Here is a 20,668-nt window from a genome sequence, read left to right as displayed (position 1 = left end):
TCATAACCTAAAAAATGTCACTATGATATAATAGCAAATATTGACCGAAAATCATGTATGTGTGAACAAACACTAATAAATCAAAGCACACATTGAAAGAATCACACAAATACCGTATCTACCACTTGAATTGTGATAAAAGGTTTATATTAAACCATCTTATCATGGGAATATATTAATTTACTTAAAATATTAATTGAGTCGACTATCTTATCGGCCGATACGTCGCCTATCTATAAATTGTTCTTTATTTTTGTACATTTCATTTAGGGTTGACAGACTGAACTGCGAACAAAAAAAAAGACATCACAAAATGTAGAGCGTAATTGAAGAAAGAATGCGTGTGAAATAAAAGAAAACAAAATATGAATAACTAAGGAACTGACCGGTATACTTTTTTCTGCCAGGAAACCTTTTTTATTAAAGAAAATAAATCCATATGATTTATAAAATACGTTATAAGTATACCATACATTTCGTAATACACACAACATTTTCACTAATAGTTTTTTTACGGACAAAATTATAGGCTTATATGTACGTATTATGTGCCTATCTAGTTACCATTAAGCAGGCATTTATGAAGATAATTTGTTTGAACATGTAGGCAGTTATCATATTATTTTCAAATTCTATTATTTATTCATAGAAATAATAGAATAGATAAAAAGTTAAATTTGAGCAACCTGCATTCCATAAAGCAGCCCGCTCCGAAAAGTTGATTTTGTATGAAAGAACATATTAAATCATTCATTCATTATAAAATACATAGTTCATTATTTTGGACATGGCATTATATTCTAGTTTTAAAGATTTAGTTCGAATTTATGTAATAAGCATGTACAGTTTCTTATCACAAGGCAAACTCCACTGTATATAAAAAAATATCACATTAAATTGTGACGTAGTAGCTACTCTGAGACGATTTTTATCTATATGATTAATATTTACTGTACGCCAATATAATTATTTGTATATGGCCATGGATAACAATGTTTATATTCGAAGATTATCCAGTAATAACAAGAAAATGTCAAGTACTGTTGATAATTTATTTTTTTCAGTTCATATTAATTTAAAAAAATCTCTGAAACTCTACTAATAATGATTCTAATGTGTGATTAAATATACAAAAATACAGTAATGTTATGTTGTTTTAATAATAAAGGATGAGTACTGAATAAATAAATAAATAAAATAAATATTTCAGGACAATTTTCACACACGGCACGATCTGATCCCATACTAAGCTTTCGCTTGTGTTATGGTAACCAGATGGCTGATAAACATACATATATAATTTTAAATAAATACTTATATAGATAATCAACACCCAGACACCGAGCAAACATCTATGTTCATCACACAAACATTTGTCCCGGGCGGGAATCGAGCCCACGACCAGTGGCTTGGAAGGCAGGGTCACTACCAACCAAGCCAACCGGTCAGTCGTATATTCTAAATGAATAATATGCAAATTCGAATGAATTATTCTATACAATATTGTTTATTTTAGTGTTAGACCGGGAGATACTGACACAAAATTTCGAGTCATTTGTAACAGGATGGTGGTTCTACAGGGTTCTTAGTACGCAATGACAAAAAGAAAAATGATGGTGTGAACGCTGGTACCGGCGGCTTAGTCGCGTGGGCGTTAGTCGAACTCATCGGAAAATAGCGAAAGTCAAACGATTTGTAACAGTATGGCACTTATTTTTCCTGTAAGTTTGAGGATCAACGAATATAAATACAAAATTTCAAAGATCTAGGTGTTGGAAATCTTCACTTATATAAATTAATAATAAATTTATTTTTCAAGTATGACAGCACTTTTTCCCCCTACTAGAAGTATGGCAAATATAATAATGGTCACATTTTATCAAATACTCTCCAAAAAGCCAAATGCAATACTGGTACAAAAAGATAGGCGAAATAAAAAAAAATTGCAGATTTTCGGCGGTATGGCGACCATTTGGAATCGTCCGAAAAGTATGGCATGGCGATTTTCGTAAATGGCTGCACGACGATGGTTACCTGTGCAAAAGTTAGCTTGGTACAAATGGTTGAATAATTGTTTTTTTTAAATCAACACATTCGCGTCGGTATGGCGGGCTGTAAGTCATACCGGAAAAGTATGGCATGACACTACCGCCTACTTCTTTTTTATGGGCTATCGGTAAATTCTAAAATTTTTGTGTTACAAATCGTTTGACTTTCGCTATTTTTCCGACGAGTTCGACTAACGCCCACGCGACTAACCCACCGGTACCAGCGTTCACACCATCATTTTTCTTTTTGTCATTGCGTACTAAGACCCCTGTAGAACCGCCATCCTGTTACAAATGACTCGAAATTTTGTGTCAGTATCTCCCGGTCTATGTCTAACATTGTTAAATAATACATTATTGGTTAAATAAGCATATTAAATTATTATAGCATTGGTTTGAACGGTTGATTTAGATGATTTCTACATTAATAAATAGTGGTTAAATTACGTAATATATTATACGCCCGTTTTTAATACAAATATTAGATAATTACCGTGAAAAATAAACATTACAATGACACCTAGAGCCGTGCGTTTTATAAATAATTTTGCGCGAGACAGCTTTTATATAAGTATTTACTATTTAGTTTCCATAAATGTAATTTATAAAAGTGAAAGCCCTATATATATTTGCATTGATAATTTTGATTTTTTTTATATCTTTTTGGTTTTAGCAGATATCGAAATCTTAATCAGTTGAATACGTGAAGCCGGCGCGGGTGGACGTGTGTCGATTTTTCCGTCGATAGCTTTTACGTATCCCGTTCTTGTGATAAATATTGTGTTTTAAGTGCTTTTAACTATTGTGAAAGTGTTTGGATAATTTTTGGTGAGTTTTTAGTCATATATGATTTGATAAAAAATATTGTAGAGGTTTAAACTTTCCACTGTATTGTTCGTTTTCCTTACATAAAGACAAAATAATGATAAGATTTCGAGTGTCTATCTAATAGATATTATGATAAATATATACAGTAAATTTTCAAAACTTTGTTGATATTAATAAAAACACAATTTCAAAGTTAATCGAATTAAACTTTTATTATATATGTAATAAAATTCAATTAAGATTATATTTATCAATATTGTATATTGTTAGATTTATGCCTTTATCGGTGTCAGTAATGCGACATATTAATTTATGTTCTTAATAAATAATATTGGTTGTATAAACAATGTTTTTATCAAGAGATTTATGAACCACGTGGTGACATGATTTTTTACATATTATAATAAAGATAGAGTTCGGCGAATAATTTACGTTACAATTTACAATAATTTATGTTACAATTAGAATTATTTAATAACAATTTGTTACGTTGTAAAAAAATTGAAATCTTCTTATATATAAAATTCTCGTGTCACAATGTTAGTCTGCATACTCCTCCGAAACGGGTGGACCGATTCTCATGAAATTTTCTGTGCATATCGGGTAAGTCTGAGAATCGGCCAACATCTATTTTTCATATGTACCACGGGCGAAACCGGGGCGGACCGCTAGTAATTTATAAAAATAAAATAAGGACAAATTAATTAATCACTACTATCATAAGCTGTGAATAAAATATAACGTGTAAAATCATTTACGGAATGCAAAGCTTTTCTGGTAGCGTAAGAATACTTTAAGCTGCTTCAATTGCCAATAAGCTTTAAGCTCCGAAAAATCAGCGATAATAAGCAATAGGGAGTAGGATACAAATAAAGTTAGTTTTACTTATGCTAGCTCTATGTTAAGAAAAATAAAATAAAATTCATCACATTGTTTACTAACACATACCAAACAGTATCAATCTATCATTTAACATACATAATCCATACTAATATTATAAATGCGAAAGTAACTCTGTCTGTCTGTCTGTCTGTTACTCAATCACGCCTAAACTACTGACCCAATTTGCATGAAATTTGGTATGGAGATATTTTGATACCCGAGAAAGGACATAGGCTACCTTTTATTGCGAAATAATATGTACCACGGGCGAAGCCGGGGCGGACCTCTAGTTTGTTTATAAATACATACTTAGATCTTCTCTTAAAGCTTTGCACTTCTTTTTATGTAGAGCCTGTAGAGAAATACCTTAAAAAAGTAAAGTAACATCAAATAATTAAGAATTCGATCGAAGTACAAAATAATTAAGTATACATATAATTGTACTACAACTGAACATGATCTTTTTGTGATAATTTTTTATCCATTAAGTTTTTATTCCCATCAATTTGGACCAAACTTATTATTGTTCGATAGTTTACGCCTGCCTATGAAACTACGTTGAAAAAGTGTTAGTAATATTACCTCAAAAGAAACATGTGTACATATAGATACTAGGTATATTATGATTTTTGTTTATATTATTGGAGGGCAAACGAGCAAACGCAATGCCTGATGTTAATAGCGAAGTGCGTCGCCCATAGACGTCCACAACGTAAGTTGTGAGTGTTGCCTACCAAAGAGGGGAATGGGATGGGATAAAAACGGAACCAAGAGATGGGAGGAGCTGTCCGTGAATTAAAAGGCCGGCTTGCTTTCGGCCTTTGAGAAACTGATATGTTCTTTTCTTAAAAGTCCCCAAGTCATAGTTCCTCGGGAACACAGCTGATTACTGGATTATCTTGCTTTTTTTTGAATTGTTATTAATTATTATTAGCGGTGGCTCTTAGCAATAAGTATTTGAACACTTCTTATAATTCTGCTGATCTAAAAATTTTGTTCAAACTTATTTTATGACAAAAGTTACCGCTTTGCTGAAAATCGCATAAAAGCTGTTTTTATAACCTTTGGTCCCGAGTTATTTTTTACAGGTATCGGATCAAGGAGGACTATTCAGAATTAATAATTTTGTATGTTTTGAACAATCCAACCAACTTTCTTCTTCTGTCTTGAAACCACAGTTGACAGTTAAGAAGAATTGATAACATAACCTTTTAAGCTATTGCATAGCTATTAGCTTCTATCGCGGGCCTTGAGCGCGTGTTAGGTTTGGCGTGTTAGGTGATTGGGTAAAGCCAAGGGTAAAGCTAACCCCGTGTTAGGTTTTTTCGTTACACACGTATTTTTTTATCTAGATGTGTGAAAACCGATAGGTGAAAAAGATACTATTTTATCCACATAAAAAATGCAAAGGTTCGAAAACTTGGTGAAACCTAGCGCTTTTTACCATCTATGTAGAGTATATAGGTCGTTGTTATTGTACGCTGTACATAAGTATATATTATACTTTAGTAAAATCGATTCTAAGCTTTTAAACCTTAATATATAACTAACTTAATAACCATTACCTTTTAATTCGCAAAAGATGGATAAAAATATTATCAGATAATAAATAACAGGGTACTACGTAAATCGTAGCAAGATGCGAATTTAAACAGTGTTTTACGTAGGTACTAATGACCAAAGTTCGGTTTTATTCTTCACTCTAATTCTTTATGAATTATGATGAATATCGCTTTAACAATTTGTTTGAGTAATTCTGCTATAAATTTTTGATAAAGAAAATTTTCTACTCAATATTTTATTTACATGAACTTGATTACGGTTTTGAATTTATGAGTAATAATAGTAACACCGATCACACTAATTCATTTGTTGGCGATCTACAATGACGGTCGATCATGATAGACATAATATAAGCCCTCTACGCTATCGTGCTTGCCTTACTAGCTCAACGCTGCCCAGGGCCCATCAAATAACGTTAACGTTTTATGTTTTCATACTTATCTATATCGGTTTAGGGAAAAATTTGAAAGAAATCAATAAAGAAATCGGGTTAGCGGTTAGCCCTTATTTAGCCAAATGTAAATATCTTCGCTTTCATTCAAACAATTATGAATGTAATATCCGCTATTAAAATTAAAAACTTGTACATTAGTACTCAGGAAATATCACAGATTAATGTGACAAGAAAGACGCTAGATTTTATGGATATAGACAAACATTTTATGATGAGATTATCATAAATTATACACGTTCTTTTTATAGAGATAACCTAAAAGTTATATGAGGTATTCCTTTATTTTCAATTAGTTTATTCTATACGTACATTGGAGTATTTTTGTGTATTAAAAAGGTATTCTTAGAAATGATAGAGGCTATTTTTGAACGGTATTCGGAGCGAATTTTGTAACATTTAATTGGAGTCGAAAAATGTGTGTTTTATTTCTACAGAAAAATATAAGCAATCCTCACTGTTATGCTAAATGTTATCGTTGCGTTAAAACAATTAATAATTAATTTGTAGAACTATAATATCCAATAACGTAGAGTCTAAGGGCTCTATATTATTAAGTCGTTATTTTATTATGTTCTATTTATTACATCTGATAATACTATTATATTTTCATATTTTAAACACTGCATTATAACGTTTTGCATTCCTCCTCTTAAAAGTATTTTCACATTGTATTAAATTAGCATTCGACATAAGGAATGATACCAACATTGATAGGAGGATCTATCTAATACTTCCTTACAATACGTCATAGTATACAAGCCTATACGTAGGTATATAAGGGCTTTGAGGGCTTTTCAAGTCCCTGAGTGACAACTGACAGCGTGGAAGGTGATTTCCTGCCTATTTCCAACCTTTGTCATTTTTCTTTGAAGTATCCCTTATACTAAAATTAGCAAGTATAATTTTAACAATTGTGTGTGATATTTCTTTGAGCATTGTTTTGATGTTTGATGATTGATCTTTCAAATTCAAAGGTAATTCAATTTATTTATTTGTGTAACATGGTTGATGGTATAGAGATGTTATGCGTGTTTTGTTGTTAACATATTACCATGGACATTTTTGTAGTCAAATGTCAATTGTTAATTGGTTAAATAAGTGTATCGTAATATTTTAGGTATATTTTTCATTCGAATTGGATTAATAGTAAGATAATTTAATTGACCGACCCGCGAAGGCGCAAAAAAAAACGAAATAAACTTTAGAATCATTTATTGTATAAAAATTACATTTAAAATTATAACCATCTTAACTCTGTCCCTCCCATTCGATGTTAGAATGAAGAGTGTCTTCGTCTTCGGCGGGGCGGGCATCACGGTGAGTGCCGTCATAAGTTGCAGGAATCGCAGGTGTACACGATGTCGCAATCTTTACTGGGTATAGCCCTCGCTGGGTGGCATTATGCTTCTTCTGATTATGTATAATATATATATTTAATGTGTTTTATATGTACTTAACAAGAGTATGAAAATTTAAATAATAAAGAGTTTTTACAAATAAACAATATGAAGTTTTCACCTTTCCACAGGGTCGGGCATATTATTTAGTTTTCCAACATTTACTTGTTTCTAAAAACTTTGTTTAGTTCGGGACTAGACTGTATTTAAAATGTCTGCGAATGTTAATTCGGGTTTCATTTAACACTGCTTATCTGAAACAAAACAGAACATATTATTGTTAAATATAAACATAGTATGTAGGTGCTATTCTCTCTTTATACGATTTTTATATCCATCAACAACAACAATTTATTAGCTATACTTTTGATTGTGTTTTACAACGAATCTTGTAGGAAAATCATAACAATTACAAATTGCTGGTTTACAAAGAAATTGACTTGAAATAGATAGGTATCGATTTTGTATTTAAAGTTATTCAGTCTTTATTGTGTGTTTAATAAGGGAAATCCACAAAGTGTAGATTTTTCAATTCAATTTTATATCACTGTCTACAGACTACAGATGTTGTTTAGCTTTTTCGTGAAATTAATATACGTATACTTATGTGATCTATTTATACATACAAGTGCCAAATTTCGATTACTTACATTATATACCTAGGCTAAATATTTAATGGCGGAATGTATTTTTACAGTTATTATTTTATCAAGCGATCAATCAATTTCGACGCAATGGAAATAATAGTTTTCAGGACCATTTTAAGTCCACCTTACTAATATATACTTATCTCATACAATTTCTATTCTGAAATTTTCTATATTTCTTATTCTAGGTATTATAACCATTAAACCCATTACAATTAAACGAAGGGACATAAAAATCACGATCTGGTAAGACGCAGTCTGCTACAAATCTATTTTAATGCCAATAAACAGTAATTGTCCTATAAAACGACCTAAGAACCATTTTAAAAGCTAGGTAAAGGTTCGATTATAGAATTGACTAAAATGAAATTTTAACGTTTCAACCTCTTCTTGTTTTAGCAATATAGTTGAAAGATCATTTATTAATATGCAGCATTTTACTGAGGCTGTGTTCATTTGCCTCAATTAATTAATATTAAGATAAATTGTGTATTTAATGTTTTTGGCAATAAATTTCTTTTATTTCTCTTTCTTCTATATGATTTATTTTATACATTTGAGCATAGGCTCACCTATAGAGGTATCCCCTTTTAATTATTATTTTTGTATATCACAAGATTGCCTGAGAGAAATCGCTTCAGAGCGATAAAGCTAAGTGTAGATGTTGGTATTAATTTATCTGTGTTCTAATAAATGTACAATAAAACATGTATTAATATATCAAAATAAACACGCAACATGTCTACAATTTCAATTTATTTTTCCTTCTATTATTTGATCCCGAATGAATAAACTCCTTCAAAAACTCCACATAGAGTGTTAAGAAAAGATAAATATAAGCTAGGAATTGAAATTGATTTTGGGCGCGTTGGTTGAAAAGATAAGGGTCAATATAGTTTTGAGAGAAATCTGGAGGTCTAGTCTAGTCCCTAGAGGCTGTATTTAGTTAAATATTCTTTAACAAATATGATTATTGAATAAAAGTGGCATTATTACAATAGAACACAATATGATAAGAAAATTATAAAAAAATACAATGAAAAATTTATGAAAATCGATCAAGCCGTTTCGGAGGAGACAAACCTCGTGGTGTGAGAATTATATTATATGAAAATATACACATAAAACCCATAAAATTAAATGTTTACATATCCATTAGCCACATAGAAATAGGAATTAAATAATTGGTATTCCATAAGCCACGGAATGGCTTTTTCATACCTACATTCAAAATAAACTTTTTCGAGTTTGGTATTTATTAAAATTTTGTTGAATATTTAAATTTGATGGGGTTTGATTATTTTTTATCAGTGCGTTTGTTTCCTGTTTATATTTTGAATTAGGTAAAAATGAATATGGATGGGAAAACAGATAGGTTTTGCATATTTTTACATTGCCTTTTGTTGTGTTTGATACACGCATTCCGCGCGTTTTTCATTAAAAAAATATGGGGTTTTTGATTTGATATTATTTATTTATTTCACGTTTTCCATCATTTTACTGTTGTATATAATATTTACTTTGCATAAATAATATTTACTTACTATAGTGCAAAGGATTCATTCGTATTTATTTAATACCAATAGCACAGATAATACTATAATAGCTACTAATTACTTTTCAATGAAGAGTTTGAATTTACTATAGTAATTTGTGATATTTTTATTAATTTAGCAATACAAATTGATTATTATATTAGATGTAGCAAAACTTTATAAATTATTTAAGCTTATAAATATTATAATCGATTATTAATTAGTTACAATAGAACCTTTGTATAGTTTTAAACAATTCAAAATATCTCGCTTCCATAAACCTATTAATAAATATATAAATGAAATAGTAACCTACTGAAAATTAATTATTTAATAATGCATAACTCACTTAAATAATCATTCCAACCTATTGAAAATACCACGAGATTTTAATAGCATGCATAATTAAAATTTTCACTTTTACTATAATTGTTACAATTAAATCCCTATTGAACTATTTATAATAATAATTGAACTATTTCGTTCACATAATAAATGCCAGAAGTTTTTACATAAATTTCTGTAAAATTTGATAAGTTATGACATGAATATGTGACGATAATTAATGAATCGTTAAATTTTAAGTGAAAGAACTTTAGAAAGAATTTCCTATTAAAAGCAGGAGCATACGTAAGTTTTCATTTCGTAAAGGAATATATCCATATGTGCATAGAAGCATATTACCTTCATATACATGCATGAATATTATGCAACAGATCGTAATGTAGCAACAATCCAAAGATATTAAGTCACGATGAAACGAAAGTTACAACAGACCTTAATTAAGTCACGATGAAACGAAAGTTACAACAGTCTCATATTTTTTTTATTAAAACATTATAGTAGTTTAATAGATTATTTTTTAATTGGGCGATCAGCATTTAGACTGCTTTGAGATATTAATTTTAATATTATTTATAAATTAATGACAATGGTAAAATTACGACCGTCTTTTGGGTGCATATATCCTAAAAATAATCACATACATGCGAACATAGTTCTCAGGTCCTTTTGTTTTTTGGAAGTAGGTTAAAAAAATTCCTTAATACTTTAAATGTAAACTTTCGCATTTAAAATATTACTATCTAAGATTATTAAGCTATTGCATAGCTTCTATCGCGGGCCTTGAGCGTGGCGACTGAATGTAAATATTCCGTAACGAAAAAACCTAACGCCCCCCACTCCAACCGGCACAGCGATGCTTCATGCTATGCAATAGCTTTACCGCGGCAGTCCTCGAGTGCCACAAGTATGTTTTTAGTTCTCACTAGCAAGGATTAAATAGCTATAACGTTTGTATGACAAGACAGATATTTGCCAAAACAAACTTGTTAAACCCAACAGAGGGAAAAGGATAATCTTGGATAACTAAAGGATAACTCGTTTTATTTCGAGAATCGACAGCAATATGCAGTTATACGTATATTTCCAAATACTTTTTGGATCAATTTCATCATAATTTTATATTGTATTTCGTCTTTGGAGATATTCTTGTACGTGTTTCGTATTGGACAGTAACAAAATTATTAGAATGAAACACTTTTATATCAAGATTTAAAAAATAATGATATAAAATGAAATATTAGATATATGGATTTAGATATACATAGTGTACATACAATTACGATGGGCAATGATTGATTTTGTTCCATTAACTCTGTATAATCAATGTTCTATAATTAGCCTATCATGCTGTTAATGCGTGAAGCTAATTAGGTATTTTATAAGTATTGTAATAAAAATGATATTTGTATGATATGGAATCGTCCCAAGTGCTTTTTACACGCTTAATATTAGCTTCACCTGTATGTTTGTTTGTAACCGACTTCTTTGGGCGCGATTTTGACCCACTTTAAACGGCCAGATTTCGTTCAAAGTTTGTAGATTTATTGAGGACCGATGACAATACACTAATTTGATAAAATTTTCTATTCGGTTTTCTATGAAAAGCGTGTTTTTTTAGTTTTTTTAAACTATTATTATTTTTACTACAACTGGCAAAGGAGCGGGCGGTGGTACATCATGTAAGGTGATCACCGCCGCCCATGAGCAATTGCAACGTCAGGTAACCTTGCGATTGTTTTGCCGGCCTTTAAGAGATCCATAGGCTCTTTTTTTGAAGGCATCCATATCGTAGGTAGATGGAAACACCGAAGATGGCAAGCTATTCCACAATTTTGTTGTTCTGGGCAAAAAAATGCTGTTTGATGCAATTAGCACCGTAATGTTCTTGTTGTTTTTCCTTTTTAATTTCCATGTCTCCATGTGTTCTTTTCGAATGTGTAAAAACTACCTCGACAATTGAATTATTCGCTTGTTTTTGTTTATTATCCTACGCAGAAAAATGTATGCGAAATGAACTTATAGTTATATTATATTAAGCAAATAATATTTCAGGAATAAGATGGTGTTCTCTGAAAATATTTCCACAAACTTTTACAACAAAAATACATAGGTTTAAATATAATATTATCAATTCGTAGTATTTTACTTTGTTTTCATTAAATAAAACTCAGACTATGAATTAGTGGAAAACACACACATACATACAAAGTCATACAAAGTCTTGAAAGACATCTTACGTAATATTTTATTAAGTTGATTATTCCATTGTAAGATTTCGTAGGATTTTCATATGGAAATATGAATGAAACGAAGAAAAGTATTTTTGTATGCTCTTTCAATACATTATTTAGTAAATATAAATCTTTAATGTAATACTGTCTATATTTTACAAAGAATCATAAAATTACTCGCAAACTAGGGATAATCTGAGATTAATACGAGAATAATGTTTTGATATGAGTTCAATCTTTTATTAGGTCCTTTTACGAAAGAGAGGCGTTTCATAGCAAATTTCGTTCTTTACTAAACGTGTGTTTTACATAATATAACACTAGCTTTCCGCCCGTTTTGCTTGCTTTATCTAACAAGGGGCCTTAGACAAAGTAACAATTACAAAACGATAACGAAGTTAGAAATCGCAAAAATGTATGGGATTGACATTAGATAGACCACGTGATCTAACGCGGCGTATGTCAATCCCATACATTTTTGCGATTTCTAACTTCGTTGTCGTTTTGTAGTTGTTACTTTGTCTACAGGCCCTGGTATATGATGTTAAAGCTTCCAATGTAATCACTCTATCTATAAAAAAAAGAAAACCGCTTCAAAATCCGTCGCGTAGTTTTAAAGATTTTAGCATACATAGGGACGGACAACGACTTTGTTTTAAACTATGTATTTTAAACTATTGTGTAAATACTAGAAAATTTATTTATTTATTTGGAGATATTCAAGAAAAAATAATAGGAGTTTATGTACAAACATTAACAATTGTTGCCTCTACGTCTCAGAGTGAACATAAATAGAAAAATATCAAATAAACTCGCTTCTACATTAGTAGCAAAGTAGCCAAATACTTAAAAACTAATTTAGACTTCTGAAATATTAACAATATTAATTAGTTTTATGTACAACTGCAAATTTCACTTAAAAATCCAATGTTTAGGATAGCATGCAAATGACAGGCTGGCGGTTCAAAGCGTAATAATGTTAATTAATTGTTGCCTGTTAATTTGTTACAAGATGCTGTTGAACGATAATTATTGAAAATACTAACAATATAGTGGATAGTTATTTAGTAGTTAGTTAATAATAAAACATTTTTTTGTTATTGTCTTTTTGTTGAAAAATGTTTATTTCATTACTTCATGGAATATGGGATAGATAGATTAATAATTGAGTGCCTTTCTTCCTGTAAATTACCGTGATAAACCTTTAAAATATGAACTCTAGCAATTATTATAATCCTAGCATATAAACGCAAAAAAATAACCGTACAAGATCTTATCCCATACTAAGGTTTCGCTTGTGTTATGGAAACCAGATGGCTGATAAACATACATATATATATCATTTTAAATAAATACTTTTATAGATAATTAACACCCAAACATAGAGCAAACATTATATTCATCACATAAATATTTGCCCTGGATGGGAATCGAACCCGCGACCTCTGTCTTTGAAGAAAGGGTCCAACTAAGCCTTTTTTTGTAATAGCTCTAGTTAACTATAAATATTAAAATCAATTCATATCTTTCGATGTTTTATAAGCTATTTTAGATACATAATGTTCCAAATAAATATATGTACATACCTACATACAGACATACTAGAAAAACGTACCTAACACAGTAAAGTCCATTTATAACAAAATATATAATGTATTCGTCCCCGAGACATTCTGTCGATCAAAATTATAGTTCGTGCATTCGCATAACTAAGCAGGGTTGGTCCGCTAGATATGGATTATCAAAAAGGAATGATTTTGTCGAAAATTTTAAAATTTTAACCTGAAAACTTTAAACGTATGGATAAAAGTTATAATGTTATATAGTTTGCCCTGAATTATTCACGTAGGTACATTTTAAACTAAGAGCAAGTAGATACATTTTTAAAAATGTAGAGTTCGTTTGAAAATATATTAGCTTGGCTATTATTCTAATAATGTACTTATATATGAACTTACTTTATTACGAATCAATAAAAACTAATTTTCATAATACATTAAAATTGGTCTGTCTATTGTAAATGTACCTTGCTTACATTTCGAGAAAAGACGCAATATGAGTGATCATATTTCTTCATTTAGTTTGAAGTTTGAAGCGTTTAGTTAAGCGATACTATTGGTTATTTACAAACACATTCCTCGCTACACATCCTCGCACATTATTGGTGGAAAAGCCCCCAGTATCGATGGGATTGTCATTTCAAAAGTTGCATTGAAGAAGAAGAAAGAAATTTTGTATGCCATCATCATCATCATCATCATCATCATCCCATATATGTTCCCACTGCTGGGACACGGGCCTCCTATGAGGGTACAGGCCATAATCCACCACGCTGGCCAAGTGCGGGTTGGCGGATGACACATGTCGTCGAACTTTTTAATTCTTCGACATGTCGGTTTCCTCACGATGTTTTCCTTCACCGCTCGAGCAGTGGTAATGTTACAACATGCGCAGATGAATTGAAAAAATCAATTTATTTCCTGCGCGCTCGCCTGGTCTCGAACCCCGGACTTATCAATTCGAAGTCCGAGGTCTCACCACTGAGCCACCACTGCTCCATTTTCCATTTTGTATGCCATTCTTAACTTATTACGCAGTGTACGTAGGCCAGAAGAAAGACATCTGAACTACCAACTATAGAAGGGTGATTCTTTACCTCCCCTGTCTCCTTCCTTATCATGCGTAATATAAAATATAAACTGTCCCAAAGAAAGTCAAGCTAACTCTTACGGTCAAGTGGCTTTCGTTATAATAAAATTCACCCTTAAACCTGAGTAGATAAATATATTTGGAATCATGAATTTTACGCTTCAATATCTTCATATTATTTCAACTAAAAGTTATAGGCACAGTACGTGTAAAAGTTCTTTTGAAAGTTACTTTCTTTACTCAAGTTATTAAATATGTTCTTGATAGCTGTTGAAGTTTTTTCTCGTTTGAAACCGAGTTAACCAAAAAACTAATTCTGTAACTTACAAAAAATATACGTTGAAATTACTTTACCTTGATTGTTTTTGTATTTTGGAATAATAAAGTTAGACTTAATACCTTTTGTTAAATAAAACTTTTGTAAAAGTGAAGCTTGTTTCAAGAACAATTAATCTTCTAAAACAATTTTTTGTTGGTCCAATACCATTAAGGCTTAATTGATCAAGCCTTAGAATTTAATTCTAATTTGAAATGTAGGTAATTTATATTTGATTACAAATTTCGAAGTCGACAGATATATATTTAGATTCCATATAGGTATATTTTGGTTTCATAGTATAATAAAATATGTTGAGTGTTCGATATTAATATAGCTCTATTATACGAAAACACTAATTTCTAAATTAAAAAAATATTTACTTATAGTAATAACTAGCTGTGCTCCGCGGTTTTGCCCGTTGCTTGTTGCTTGGTCTTTGCGAGATGATATATTATTATAGCCTTCCTCGATAAATGGGCTAAGTAAGTTAAATATTGAGGTCAGATCCTTGTAAGATATATTATGTAACTAGACACATTATGAAGGGTTAATATAAAACAAGATTTTTAGGTAAAAGCATTCACATTCTCTCCTCAAAGGTCAGGATTTACGGCGCGTCGTAATGGACAGCAAATGTCCGAATTACGAGTCAAAAGCTTCGGGAATACCTTCAGTTTTATCGCTTTTACGAGACTCTCAATTCTGAAGTCTCGCATTTGGTGCAATTTTAGTTTTTTTTGCTCGTGGAGGGTTATGTTTTTCGAGTGTATGTATTTTATTGAAACTTCTTATATTACTTTGTACTTAGTGTTTGTTCCAATATCGTATATTTTATCGGGTATTAAATAAATTGGGGTTGGAGGATTGTCATTGACCGAGCAGCTTCGCGCAGCAATTGCTTGGCGAGGCTGCTCGCTTTGTGTGGACCCGACTTGTGACATACTCCTACATATATATAAAAAAACTCCAATTATATGAAAATTGTACCAGTCACATTTATTAGTGTATACTGTTTGGTAACTCCACCTACGAGTTTTTATTTGTAAAACAACCTTTTGTACGATCAGTAATCTTTACATGCGACTCGCTCTAATCTTTAACCTATCTACTTATCTTTTAAAATAAAAAAGAGCCTTACGTATTTCATAACATTCGAAAGTCTGTTCTGAATTGGAAACATCATTCTTTACTGTCAGGACTAAATTTTTATACAAAAGAGAAACACCTAACAGTAAAAAAGGATTATTGTAACCCATAGAATGACGGAAAGGCTCCTAAGGCATCTTGTTTTCATGGGATCTAGAAAAACCGAATTTTGTATTCACACCTTGCATTGTCATAGCCGACGGCTTCGTTAATACAAAAATAATAAAAAAAAACTGAAAAAATAATCAATTTTGGCATCATGGCTATTCTAAAATAGCGTATTTCGTCGTTACGTAATATTTTTCGGCTTCGTATTCACAATTAATTCCTGCAAATGTTTGCTCGATTTAACTGATTGTTTGAACATTCGTAGATATTCGCCATTCGGCTTTACTAACAGGTTAGGCCAGTATGTTGCTGTCAATTTTAAGTAATTGAACCATCTAATCTGAAGGCATTTAAAAAACGTGATGAATTGATTTTCCATCATAGGATTGGTTCTTTACAAACATGTCCTCGCTACGCAACCTCGCACATCCCTAGTGGAAACGCAGCCTAATATAAAATTCACTCTCATTTTTCAACATGCCGCATTTGTCATACGTACAAGTCGTGTAAAGATAAATAAATCATCCCCGATCGTCCATAAAATATTATGTTCTCTCAAATAAAAATTATTTTTTTACGCAATTTTTATTGTTTTACTCCCATGTAAAAATCCGGAAAAGAGGAATATTTCATTCGTTGGCTGTTAACATATTGGCTGGATGGTTTTATCAATCTCTATTTAGACGCAAGTTTAGATCAACGAAGAAAAGTATATAGTTAATGTACCTAATTCTTATATTATAATGATGATTCAAGAGCTCTTCAAACCCAAATTCAGTTAAATAAATATTTGATTCGTACATCTTACGTACAAATTACCCAATGACAACTTATAATTGAACTGAGATACCTATAGGCTATATTATATGAATTAATGTTGGTGTAAGATATCTTCGGTCCAAACTAATCAAAACTTATAGTGTAGACGCTTATGCGAAATTGTCGGGGTGATTCTCGTATGAGAGAAGTTATCGGACTTACCACACCATCGTCATAGGATTACAGGCCAATATAATACAAATAGTAGGTAGGTATTATATTACATAGTAGGTAGGTATTTCTATTATAATATCACTACACAGTATAAAACAAAGTCGCTTTCTCTGTCCCTATGTCCCTATGTATACTTAAATCTTTAAAACTACGCAACGGATTTTGATGCGGTTTTTTTATTTGATAGAGGAAGGTTTTAGTATATAATTTTTTTATGTTTTAGAGAAAGCGGGCGAAGCCGCGTGCGGAAAGCTAGTCTATAGTATAATATTCACTCTCATTTTCGTGGTATATTAAAAATATGTTATATCAATTCGAAAGTTCTTCTAGAAGAAGTGTAATTGAACAAATAAATGCTTGAGTTTGAGTTTAAGTAAGAATATACAGCTGAAGAGTTTTTTCGATCGCGTTTATTTCAGGACCTACTGGACCAATTTCAAACGTGTTTCACTGTTGAATATGTATTTGATCCCTAAGTGCTATATATGTACCACAGAGGAAGCCAGGGAGCACCGCTAGCAGACCTACATTAGCAGAAAATAAATGTATAAGTACTAAAATAAACTAATAGCTAATTATTATTTGTTATGTATGTATTCTTAGCGTCAATTTTCATACGTTAGTTACGCTTAATAACAGTGAGATTTCCTTTGTATATTCATTACCTCATTATGTTTCTTTATGGCGAAAGGAACTTCTTATTTGGTCATAATACGGGAATATAAAAGTAAGTGCCGGATTACGGGGCCATTGGGGCCCTGTGACGGCGTGATAGTGCGTCTCTACATATAACTGTTTTGCAAAAAATTTGGGTGTATAATTTAACTAATTAGTAGATCACTCTATGAAGATTCTGATATTGATTTCGTTATCTATACCCGTATAATAATGTTTAATGAAATAAATACTTCACTTCAAATTAATAAACTTAAAATGATTTTACAATAATATAAATAAATTATCTTTATTAAACTTTTAAAATAAAATATTATTATATAAATGAAAAGGCATTATCTATAGTATTCATGTTTATTTTACAATATAACAGATGCATCATTTACATAAGCACTATAAGTCATCTGTTCCTTCATTTGAATTTTTATAATATGATAGAGTGATATTATTTAATGTAAGGCGTAAGCCATATACGCTATAACGGTCTACCATACAGGTATACCTGTATAGGTGTACCGTAGCATGTGTGATGGTTATTAGGAGGACTGCTATACGTTTTCAATGTCACACTGAGATGAATTAATTATATTTTGTATTAATTTCTCTGGGGCCCCGTGATCTATGAAGCCTTACCTGTATAACTTCAGCCCTGATGAAGACATTAATGTATGAAGCATATTATTGTGATAATGATCTCGTAAACTTTTATGTTCTGATTATATTCGCCTCTAATTATTAATAAAAACAAATAGAATGAAGATACGAGGTATTTGATTCCAACCATTGTGTATGTTGAGCGTGGGTGTTCGGTTTATTTATATTTGTTTGGTGGTAGTTAGGTATTGTTAATTTTGAATTGATATTTATCAAGGCGTGAGTATACAGTGTTGTTTGTCTTAACGTGAATGTAAGATATATTATTATTATTCTATAGATACTCGTTGATACTGTAGAGATACATGTAACTATAAAGAAAAAATATATTGCTGGTATATTTCATTAAAAAAACATAGAAATAAAACAGCTTTTCCTGAATTTTATAGTTTCTGCTTCCGAATTTTTTCCTAAAACTGAAGCAATTTTAACGGACGTCGGTCTCTGTTTCCTTTCGCTATGTTTATAGAGTTGTCGACGAACAATATTTATATTTTCCTAGTTTCAGGATACAGCCTTCGGCTCAGTTATTATTTATTTACGAAGTTTTGATTTTGAGGCTATGTATTGTGAAGTTTTCGAGAGTTATATTCACTACCCTGTATTTGACATGATTCTTTAGTACCTATCTCTTTGGGCTCATAAGTATTCGTACTGCTAATGATAATAATAATTGACTAACTACGATATAATTTAACAGAATCCTTCTATCCTACACAATATTATAAATGTGAAAGTTTCTTAGAATAAATGACCGGATATGTATGCAATTTGGTGTAGAGATAGATTAAAGTTTGGATTAGCATACCTATAGGTCATACACTTCTACACAAGAGATTCACGAGTAAGTAAGTTAGTCTTTATATATTATATAGTCATGTAAATATTATAATAAACTAGCAGTCCGCCCCGGCTTCGCCCGTGGTACATATTTACGTTTTCTCTACGTAAAAACCATCCTCGTACTTCAAGGAATATAATAAAAAAAGAATTATCGAAATCGGTTCAGCCGTTCTCGAGTTATGCGCTTACCAACACATTTTGCGATTCATTTTTATATATAAGATTCTATCATATTTTATAAAGTGAATAATAAATGAACAAACAGTGTCCGCCAGAAATCATGACAGTGTTTGCTAACTCGGCTTAATTCAGAATTATAGCTTAGTCAAATAGGTTTGGGCGAAAAATCATAAATATTAAAAAGGGTGTATTATCCTGAGATTAATTAACTAGTAAACAAGTTTTAATGAGGAAACTTTTAGTTATATTCCGTGATATCCGTGTCACATATTATGTAATTATATTTATTAAAATATAATTTACATTGGACGGGAAGATTCGTTTCTGTACGGTATTTTTTTCCTTCCCAGAAAAAAAGTTTACAGCCTTTTGATTATATTTTTCCAAATATCTTCAACCTCAGATATTTCACTTTGCCGGGGCGAAATACGCGGGTTCGAATCCTGCCTCGTGACGTCGATTCTTTTCTATTCTTTAAAAATTCCTCATTAAAAAGCATTAGCTTTCCGCCCGCGGCTTCGCCCGCGTTTTCAAAGAAAAACCCACATAGTTAGATTTCCGGGATAAAACCTATCCACATAGGATAGGTTTTATACAAGTTACTCTCTATATGTGCTGAATTTCATTGTAATAAGTTCTTTAGTGTTTGCGTGAAAGATACATACATACACATACACATACATCCATCCTCACAATCATTCGCATTCATAATATTGGTAGGATTTGAATGCTATAGAACTTTATATCAAGTTACTACACCAATTTCACAGTCACATTACTCTAAATTTAAACTTGATTAGCAACAATATAAATTAGCAGAATAAAAGTGCAGTTGTAAAAAATAGCCAATCTAATCGTAATAGATTTCATGCAGACATCGACTGTAACTCCGGAGAGTTTTTTGGAATTGGTTTTATTTTTATTTCCGATTTCAAAAACTCATTCCATTTTTATTTGGTATGTTTTGTGTATTTTTCTGTGTGTTGAATTAATTGCTGTATTTAGAATAATTTTATTAGGGTACAAAGTTTATAGGTTTTTTTTTGTTAAAGCATTACCTACCTTAGTCCTAAACAATAAGTAATAGGCCATATCCTTTCATATTACGGCGAATTTACCCCACAAATAAGAAGTAAATCCGGCTTACTGAATGTTTATAGCGATACCCCAT

The 20,668-nt window shown here is 31.0% G+C and overlaps 1 protein-coding gene across 1 annotated transcript in view; it reads left to right on the top strand.

Moving 5' to 3' along the window:
* Positions 1-2,751: 2,751 nt before the first annotated feature.
* The window catches only part of LOC149899537 (atrial natriuretic peptide receptor 3), an 88,412-nt gene continuing 70,495 nt past the window's right edge, over positions 2,752-20,668 (top strand). Inside the window, exon 1 of the mRNA XM_090114028.1 lies at positions 2,752-2,876. The gene's annotated coding sequence lies outside the window, so the exon portion shown is untranslated. The remainder of the gene's footprint in view (positions 2,877-20,668) is intronic.

Source organism: Colias eurytheme, chromosome 20 (assembly GCF_061535395.1).
Source record: "Colias eurytheme isolate Ceu_HAF_F1 chromosome 20, ilColEury1 Martin Lab GWU primary, whole genome shotgun sequence".
NCBI lineage: Eukaryota > Metazoa > Arthropoda > Insecta > Lepidoptera > Pieridae > Colias > Colias eurytheme.
Note: the sequence above shows the minus strand (reverse complement) of the source record. Positions and strands in the feature narration are given on the sequence as shown.